Source organism: Pelodiscus sinensis, unplaced genomic scaffold (genome assembly GCF_049634645.1).
Source record: "Pelodiscus sinensis isolate JC-2024 unplaced genomic scaffold, ASM4963464v1 ctg186, whole genome shotgun sequence".
Classification (NCBI taxonomy): Eukaryota; Metazoa; Chordata; order Testudines; family Trionychidae; genus Pelodiscus; species Pelodiscus sinensis.
This window is the reverse complement of record NW_027465905.1, coordinates 51,051-58,592: the sequence shown is the minus strand read 5'-3', so window position 1 is coordinate 58,592 and position 7,542 is coordinate 51,051.

The window sequence follows — 7,542 nt, the reverse complement described above, 5'->3', positions numbered from 1 at the left end:
CCTCAGACACCCCAGTGCTCCCTGCGCCCCCCAGCTCCCCTTACACAGGGGAGAGGTGATAACCCAGCCCCCTCCCCTCAGATACCCCAATGCTCCCTGTGCCCACCCAGCCACCATTACACAGAGGAGAGGTGATAACCCATCCCCCACCTACCTTCGGACACCCCAGTGCTCCCTGCGCCCCCTGTTACACAGGGGAGAGGTGATAACCCATCCCCCACCTCCCCTCAGACACCCCTGTGCCCCCCCAGCCCCCCTTACACAGGGGAGAGGTGATAACCCATCCCCCACCTCCCCTCAGACACCCCAGTGCTCCCTGCGCCCCCTGTTACACAGGGGAGAGGTGATAACCCATCCCCCACCTCCCCTCAGATACCCCTGTGCCCCCCCAGCCCCCCTTACACAGGGGAGAGGTGATAACCCAGCCCCCACCTCCCCTCAGATACCCCTGTGCCCCCCCAGCCCCCCTTACACAGGGGAGAGGTGATAAGCCATCCCCCACCTCCCCTCACACACCCAGTGCCCCCCAGCCCCTCCTTACACAGGGGAGAGGTGATAAGCCATCCCCCACCTCCCCTCACACACCCAGTGCCCCCCAGCCCCTCCTTACACAGGGGAGAGGTGATAACCCATCCCCCCCTCCCCTCACACACGCCTGTGCCCCCCAGACCCCCTCACACAGGGGAGAGGTGATAACCCATCCCCCACCTCCCCTCAGACACCCCAGTGCTCCCTGTGCCCCCCAGACCCCCTCACACAGGGGAGAGGTGATAACCCATCCCCCACCTCCCCTCAGACACCCCAGTGCTCCCTGTGCCCCCCAGCCCCACCCCACACAGGCGAGAGGTTCTAACCCATCTCACCAATGCCAAACAGGTTCTCCCAGTCCCAAAGGGCCAACCACAGTTCCAGATCAATTTATACCTCAGATCTCACCCAAAGAGCCTGCTGGGCCCGTCTACCATGTAACTGTTTATTGAGAGAGAGAAGACTTGGTGCGTAGGGCGGGTCAGGAAAGCGCTGCACACAGCAGTCGAGTTCTGGACGCAGGCTCTCAGCAGAGGTGATAAACTGCCAGGTTCAAAGTCTGCAGCATGCGCTATGGCAGGGTGGGTCCTCAGACCCTTCCACTCCACCAGGCCATTCATTGTCTTCCCCTCCTAGAAGGCTTTTCACAACAGCTCTCTGTTGCCAAAGGCCAACTTCCTTTCACACCTCTAGAGTGAGGAATGAACAGCTGACTTCATCGGCTTGGGCCTGCCTGCGTACAGGCCCGCTCTCTGGTCTTGAGCCCGTCCATTTCCTGCTAACACTAACGGCATCCTTTCCCCCTGGCACCGCCAGGCTGGTAAATACTGGCAGTACCGTGCCTGCGCTCCCCATCCGCGGCGTGGTTCTAAGCAGCACACGGCTCTTTTCCAGGGGACACGGTAACATGCCTCGTTTATTGAGAATCACACACGCGTCTTGCCGGTTGATGGTTGTTAGTACCGGTCTGTTCTCACCTCCACTAGTCAGCCAAGCCAGTGAAGTACGAGGCTGAGATCGCAGTGCGAGTGGCAGACAGCCCAAAGTCTGTGGCAAAGCGGCTGCTGCTTCCTTGCATTGGGACCGGTGGGCTTTGCACCCCGGCTGTCCTGAGGAGTGCCTGTGTTCCCAACCCTTATCCATTGGCTCTTCATGCTGGTATCTTGTCTTGACTGATCACTGCCTATCTCCCTCCTGCCCTGCCTCAGTGTGCCCCCTTCTCACACTTGCATGAGGCTTTGCACTTGTCCCATTGCCTTTTCGACTGTCCTAGTCCCTCCCTAGACTCTCCGGGGGTGGCCTTCCTGCTCCTCTCCTGACTGTGCCTTTCTCGTTAACGTACACGCAATGTCCGCATTTGGACACGGCTGTCCCCTCACCGGTTTAACACCTTTCCTCTCAAGCCTGGGGCCCAGTGCCAGCCCGAGGGCTCCGTTCTCGCCCTTCCCACCAGACACCGATACAGGCAGTTTGCCTGATGCTACACTCGTGTGGCAAACACAGAAGCTCCCACTGCGCCTCCGGGCCCTCTGTCGCGAGAGCAGGAGGCCAGGCCAATGGAGGAATCCCCAGGGTCCTTTTAGAATCTTGCCCACGGGGGGGGAATCCCATTGTTCTCCTGTGGGACGGTACCTCCCGAACTGGAGTGCGTCCCATGAGCAAGCGACCTGGGTCCCTGCTGGTCTGCAGGTTCCCAGCAGAATCCCTGCGGTGTTTAAAGGCAGCACTTCAGGGCCTTGTCCGTGCAGTGCTGCAAGTCACCGAGTCCCATGCAACATGTTCTTATGTTCTTCAACCGCACGGGCTGAGAGCGGCGCCGGCAGCACCAGCCTGCCTGAGACTCCTCGCGGGGCCCTGGGCACGGGGCACGCCCAGCTCTGGGGCGGCGCTGCTCTGCCTGAGACTCCTCGCGGGGCCCTGGGCACGCCCAGCTCTGGGGCGGCGCTGCTCTGCCTGAGACTCCTCGCGGGGCCCTGGGCACGCCCAGCTCTGGGGCGGCGCTGCTCTGCCTGAGACTCCTCGCGGGGCCCCGGGCACGCCCAGCTCTGGGGCGGCGCTGCTCTGCCTGAGACTCCTCGCGGGGCACGGGGCACGCCCAGCTCTGGGGCGGCGCTGCTCTGCCTGAGACTCCTCGCGGGGCCCCGGGCACGCCCAGCTCTGGGGCGGCGCTGCTCTGCCTGAGACTCCTCGCGGGGCCCCGGGCACGCCCAGCTCTGGGGCGGCGCTGCTCTGCCTGAGACTCCTCGCGGGGCACGGGGCACGCCCAGCTCTGGGGCGGCGCTGCTCTGCCTGAGACTCCTCGCGGGGCCCCGGGCACGCCCAGCTCTGGGGCGGCGCTGCTCTGCCTGAGACTCCTCGCGGGGCCCCGGGCACGGGGCACGCCCAGCTCTGGGGCGGCGCTGCTCTGCCTGAGACTCCTCGCGGGGCCCCGGGCACGCCCAGCTCTGGGGCGGCGCTGCTCTGCCTGAGACTCCTCGCGGGGCCCCGGGCACGGGGCACGCCCAGCTCTGGGGCGGTGCTGCTCTGCCTGAGACTCCTCGCGGGGCCCCGGGCACGCCCAGCTCTGGGGCGGCGCTGCTCTGCCTGAGACTCCTCGCGGGGCCCTGGGCACGCCCAGCTCTGGGGCGGCGCTGCTCTGCCTGAGACTCCTCGCGGGGCCCTGGGCACGGGGCACGCCCAGCTCTGGGGCGGTGCTGCTCTGCCTGAGACTCCTCGCGGGGCCCTGGGCACGCCCAGCTCTGGGGCGGCGCTGCTCTGCCTGAGACTCCTCGCGGGGCCCCGGGCACGCCCAGCTCTGGGGCGGCGCTGCTCTGCCTGAGACTCCTCGCGGGGCCCCGGGCACGCCCAGCTCTGGGGCAGCGCTGCTCTGCCTGAGACTCCTCGCGGGGCCCCGGGCACGCCCAGCTCTGGGGCGGCGCTGCTCTGCCTGAGACTCCTCGCGGGGCCCCGGGCACGCCCAGCTCTGGGGCGGCGCTGCTCTGCCTGAGACTCCTCGCGGGGCCCCGGGCACGCCCAGCTCTGGGGCGGCGCTGCTCTGCCTGAGACTCCTCGCGGGGCCCCGGGCACGGGGCACGCCCAGCTCTGGGGCGGCGCTGCTCTGCCTGAGACTCCTCGCGGGGCACGGGGCACGCCCAGCTCTGGGGCGGTGCTGCTCTGCCTGAGACTCCTCGCGGGGCCCTGGGCACGCCCAGCTCTGGGGCGGCGCTGCTCTGCCTGAGACTCCTCGCGGCGCCCTGGGCACGGGGCACGCCCAGCTCTGGGGCGGCGCTGCTCTGCCTGAGACTCCTCGCGGGGCCCTGGGCACGCCCAGCTCTGGGGCGGTGCTGCTCTGCCTGAGACTCCTCGCGGGGCCCCGGGCACGCCCAGCTCTGGGGCGGCGCTGCTCTGCCTGAGACTCCTCGCGGGGCCCTGGGCACGCCTAGCTCTGGGGCGGCGCTGCTCTGCCTGAGACTCCTCGCGGGGCCCTGGGCACGCCTAGCTCTGGGGCGGCGCTGCTCTGCCTGAGACTCCTCGCGGGGCCCTGGGCACGCCCAGCTCTGGGGCGGCGCTGCTCTGCCTGAGACTCCTCGCGGGGCCCTGGGCACGGGGCACGCCCAGCTCTGGGGCGGCGCTGCTCTGCCTGAGACTCCTCGCGGGGCCCTGGGCACGCCCAGCTCTGGGGCGGCGCTGCTCTGCCTGAGACTCCTCGCGGGGCCCCGGGCACGCCCAGCTCTGGGGCGGCGCTGCTCTGCCTGAGACTCCTCGCGGGGCCCTGGGCACGGGGCACGCCCAGCTCTGGGGCGGCGCTGCTCTGCCTGAGACTCCTCGCGGGGCCCTGGGCACGCCCAGCTCTGGGGCGGAGCTGCTCTGCCTGAGACTCCTCGCGGGGCCCTGGGCACGGGGCACGCCCAGCTCTGGGGCGGTGCTGCTCTGCCTGAGACTCCTCGCGGGGCCCCGGGCACGCCCAGCTCTGGGGCGGTGCTGCTCTGCCTGAGACTCCTCGCGGGGCCCCGGGCACGCCCAGCTCTGGGGCGGTGCTGCTCTGCCTGAGACTCCTCGCGGGGCCCTGGGCACGCCTAGCTCTGGGGCAGCGCTGCTCTGCCTGAGACTCCTCGCGGGGCCCTGGGCACGCCCAGCTCTGGGGCGGTGCTGCTCTGCCTGAGACTCCTCGCGGGGCCCTGGGCACGCCCAGCTCTGGGGCGGCGCTGCTCTGCCTGAGACTCCTCGCGGCGCCCTGGGCACGCCCAGCTCTGGGGCGGTGCTGCTCTGCCTGAGACTCCTCGCGGGGCCCCGGGCACGCCCAGCTCTGGGGCGGCGCTGCTCTGCCTGAGACTCCTCGCGGGGCCCTGGGCACGGGGCACGCCCAGCTCTGGGGCGGCGCTGCTCTGCCTGAGACTCCTCGCGGGGCCCTGGGCACGGGGCACGCCCAGCTCTGGGGCGGCGCTGCTCTGCCTGAGACTCCTCGCGGGGCACGGGGCACGCCCAGCTCTGGGGCGGCGCTGCTCTGCCTGAGACTCCTCGCGGGGCCCCGGGCACGCCCAGCTCTGGGGCGGCGCTGCTCTGCCTGAGACTCCTCGCGGGGCCCCGGGCACGCCCAGCTCTGGGGCGGCGCTGCTCTGCCTGAGACTCCTCGCGGGGCCCTGGGCACGCCCAGCTCTGGGGCGGCGCTGCTCTGCCTGAGACTCCTCGCGGGACCCCGGGCACGCCCAGCTCTGGGGCAGCGCTGCTCTGCCTGCTTCTAAGCCCACCGAGGTGGCAGTGACAGCTCGGGGGCTGCGTCTTGGGGCCCCATCGAGCGGGGTTCTGCTTAGGCGCCTTGGGAGCAGGATCCGGTCCTGTGGCTGCTGCTGCCTTTGCAGGGGCCCTTTCCCGCCAGGAGGCTGCTCTGCAGCCCCCCCTCAGCCCCTGGGCTCTGGTTCTCCCTCCAGCACGAGCCGTGCGGCTTCAGCCAGCGGGGGGAGCCCAGGCAGAGCCCAGCGCTTTGCCTCTCTGCCGGATCCCTGGCTGGGAAGTGGAGCCCAGTCCCTCGGGGCTGGATTCCCCTGGGTCTCCACCAGCTCAGAGCCACCCTGGCTCCCCCAGCGCCCAGAGCACATGCTCCCCCGGCCCCGCAACAATGCAGCAGAGGGGAAACTGAGGCACGGGCCGCATCCCACTTTGTCCCAGGCCCGGGATGCAGGAGCTGCGCTGTTTGCTGCCAAGCAAGGGGCCCTGCTGCCAGCTCTGTCCCACGCAGCACGGCTGTCACCGGGCCCAGGGGCTCCGGCTGCCGCCGCACGTGCCGCCCGCTGTGGGTTGTGTGCAGGCTGCCACAGTCTCACAGGAAGCCGGAGAGAATCAGGTCAACCGCCGTGTCCCGCTCCCGTGGGCGGCTCGTACGCAGCCCTGCGGCGGCGGGGGAGCTTTCTGGGGCACAGTCTGGGGGCGGCCGGCGCCCTGCGCCCTGGCTCGGAGCCGCTGGGCCTGGGAGGACACGGGCGCCCCCAGGGCCCCCAGGGCCCGCCCTCAGCCGGGTCCCCCCGCGTCCTGATGGCGAGTTACCTGGCCCCTCAGTGCCAGACCCTGCCCGGAGCCCCCTGTGCCCCTCCCGCAGCACCTGGGCACCTGCCTGGGCCCTGGCACAGCTGCGGGGGGGGTGCCAGGCGGGGGCCGGACAGGGCGGGGGGGCGGTGCCAGGCGGGGGCCGGACAGGGCGGGGGGGGGGTGCCGGTGCCAGGCGGGGGCCGGACAGGGCGGGGGGGCGGTGCCAGGCGGGGGCCGGACAGGGCGGGGGGAGGGGCCGGTGCCAGGTGGGGGCCGGACAGGGCGGGGGGGGGCCGGTGCCAAGCGGGGGCCGGACAGGGCAGGGGGGAGGTGCCAGGCGGGGGCCGGACAGGGCGGGGGGAGGGGCCGGTGCCAGGTGGGGGCCGGACAGGGCGGGGGGGCGGTGCCAGGCGGGGGCCGGACAGGGCGGGGGGGGGTGCCGGTGCCAGGCGGGGGCCGGACAGGGCGGGGGGGCGGTGCCAGGCGGGGGCCGGACAGGGCGGGGGGAGGGGCCGGTGCCAGGTGGGGGCCGGACAGGGCGGGGGGGGGCCGGTGCCAAGCGGGGGCCGGACAGGGCAGGGGGGAGGTGCCAGGCGGGGGCCGGACAGGGCGGGGGGAGGGGCCGGTGCCAGGTGGGGGCCGGACAGGGCGGGGGGGGGCCGGTGCCAAGCGGGGGCCGGACAGGGCAGGGGGGAGGTGCCAGGCGGGGGCCGGACAGGGCGGGGGGGGGCCGGTGCCAGGCGGGGGCCGGACAGAGCGGGGGGGGGCCGGTGCCAGGTGGGGGGGGTGCCAGGCGGGGGCCGGACAGAGCGGGGGGGGCCGGTGCCAGGCGGGGGGGGTGCCAGGCGGGGGCCGGACAGGGCGGGGGGGGGTGCCAGGCGGGGGCCGGACAGGGCGAGGGGGGGGCCGGTGCCAGGCGGGGGGGGTGCCAGGCGGGGGCCGGACAGAACGGGGGGGGGGTGCCAGGCGGGGGCCAGACAGGGCGGGGGGGCCGGTGCCAGGCGGGGGCCGGACAGGGCGGGGGGGCCGGTGCCAGGCGGGGGCCGGACAGGGCGGGGGGGGGGGCCGGTGCCAGGCGGGGGGGGCCGGACAGGGCGGGGGGGGGGGTGCCAGGCGGGGGCCGGGCAGGGCGGGGGGGGGGCCGGTGCCAGGCGGGGGGGGGCCAGGCGGGGGCCGGAGAGGGCGGGGGGGGCCGGTGACAGGCGGGGGCCGGACAGGGCGGGGGGGGGGTCGGTGCCAGGCGGGGGGGGGCCAGGCGGGGGCCGGGCAGGGCGGGGGGGGGCCGGTGCCAGGCGGGGGGGGGGCCAGGCGGGGGCCGGAGAGGGCGGGGGGGGCCGGTGCCAGGCGGGGGCCGGAGAGGGCGGGGGGGGGGGGCCGGTGCCAGGCGGGGGGGGGCCAGGCGGGGGCCGGAGAGGGCGGGGGGGGGCCGGTGCCAGGCGGGGGGGGGCCAGGCGGGGGCCGGAGAGGGCGGGGGGGGGCCGGTGCCAGGCGGGGGGGGGCCAGGCGGGGGCC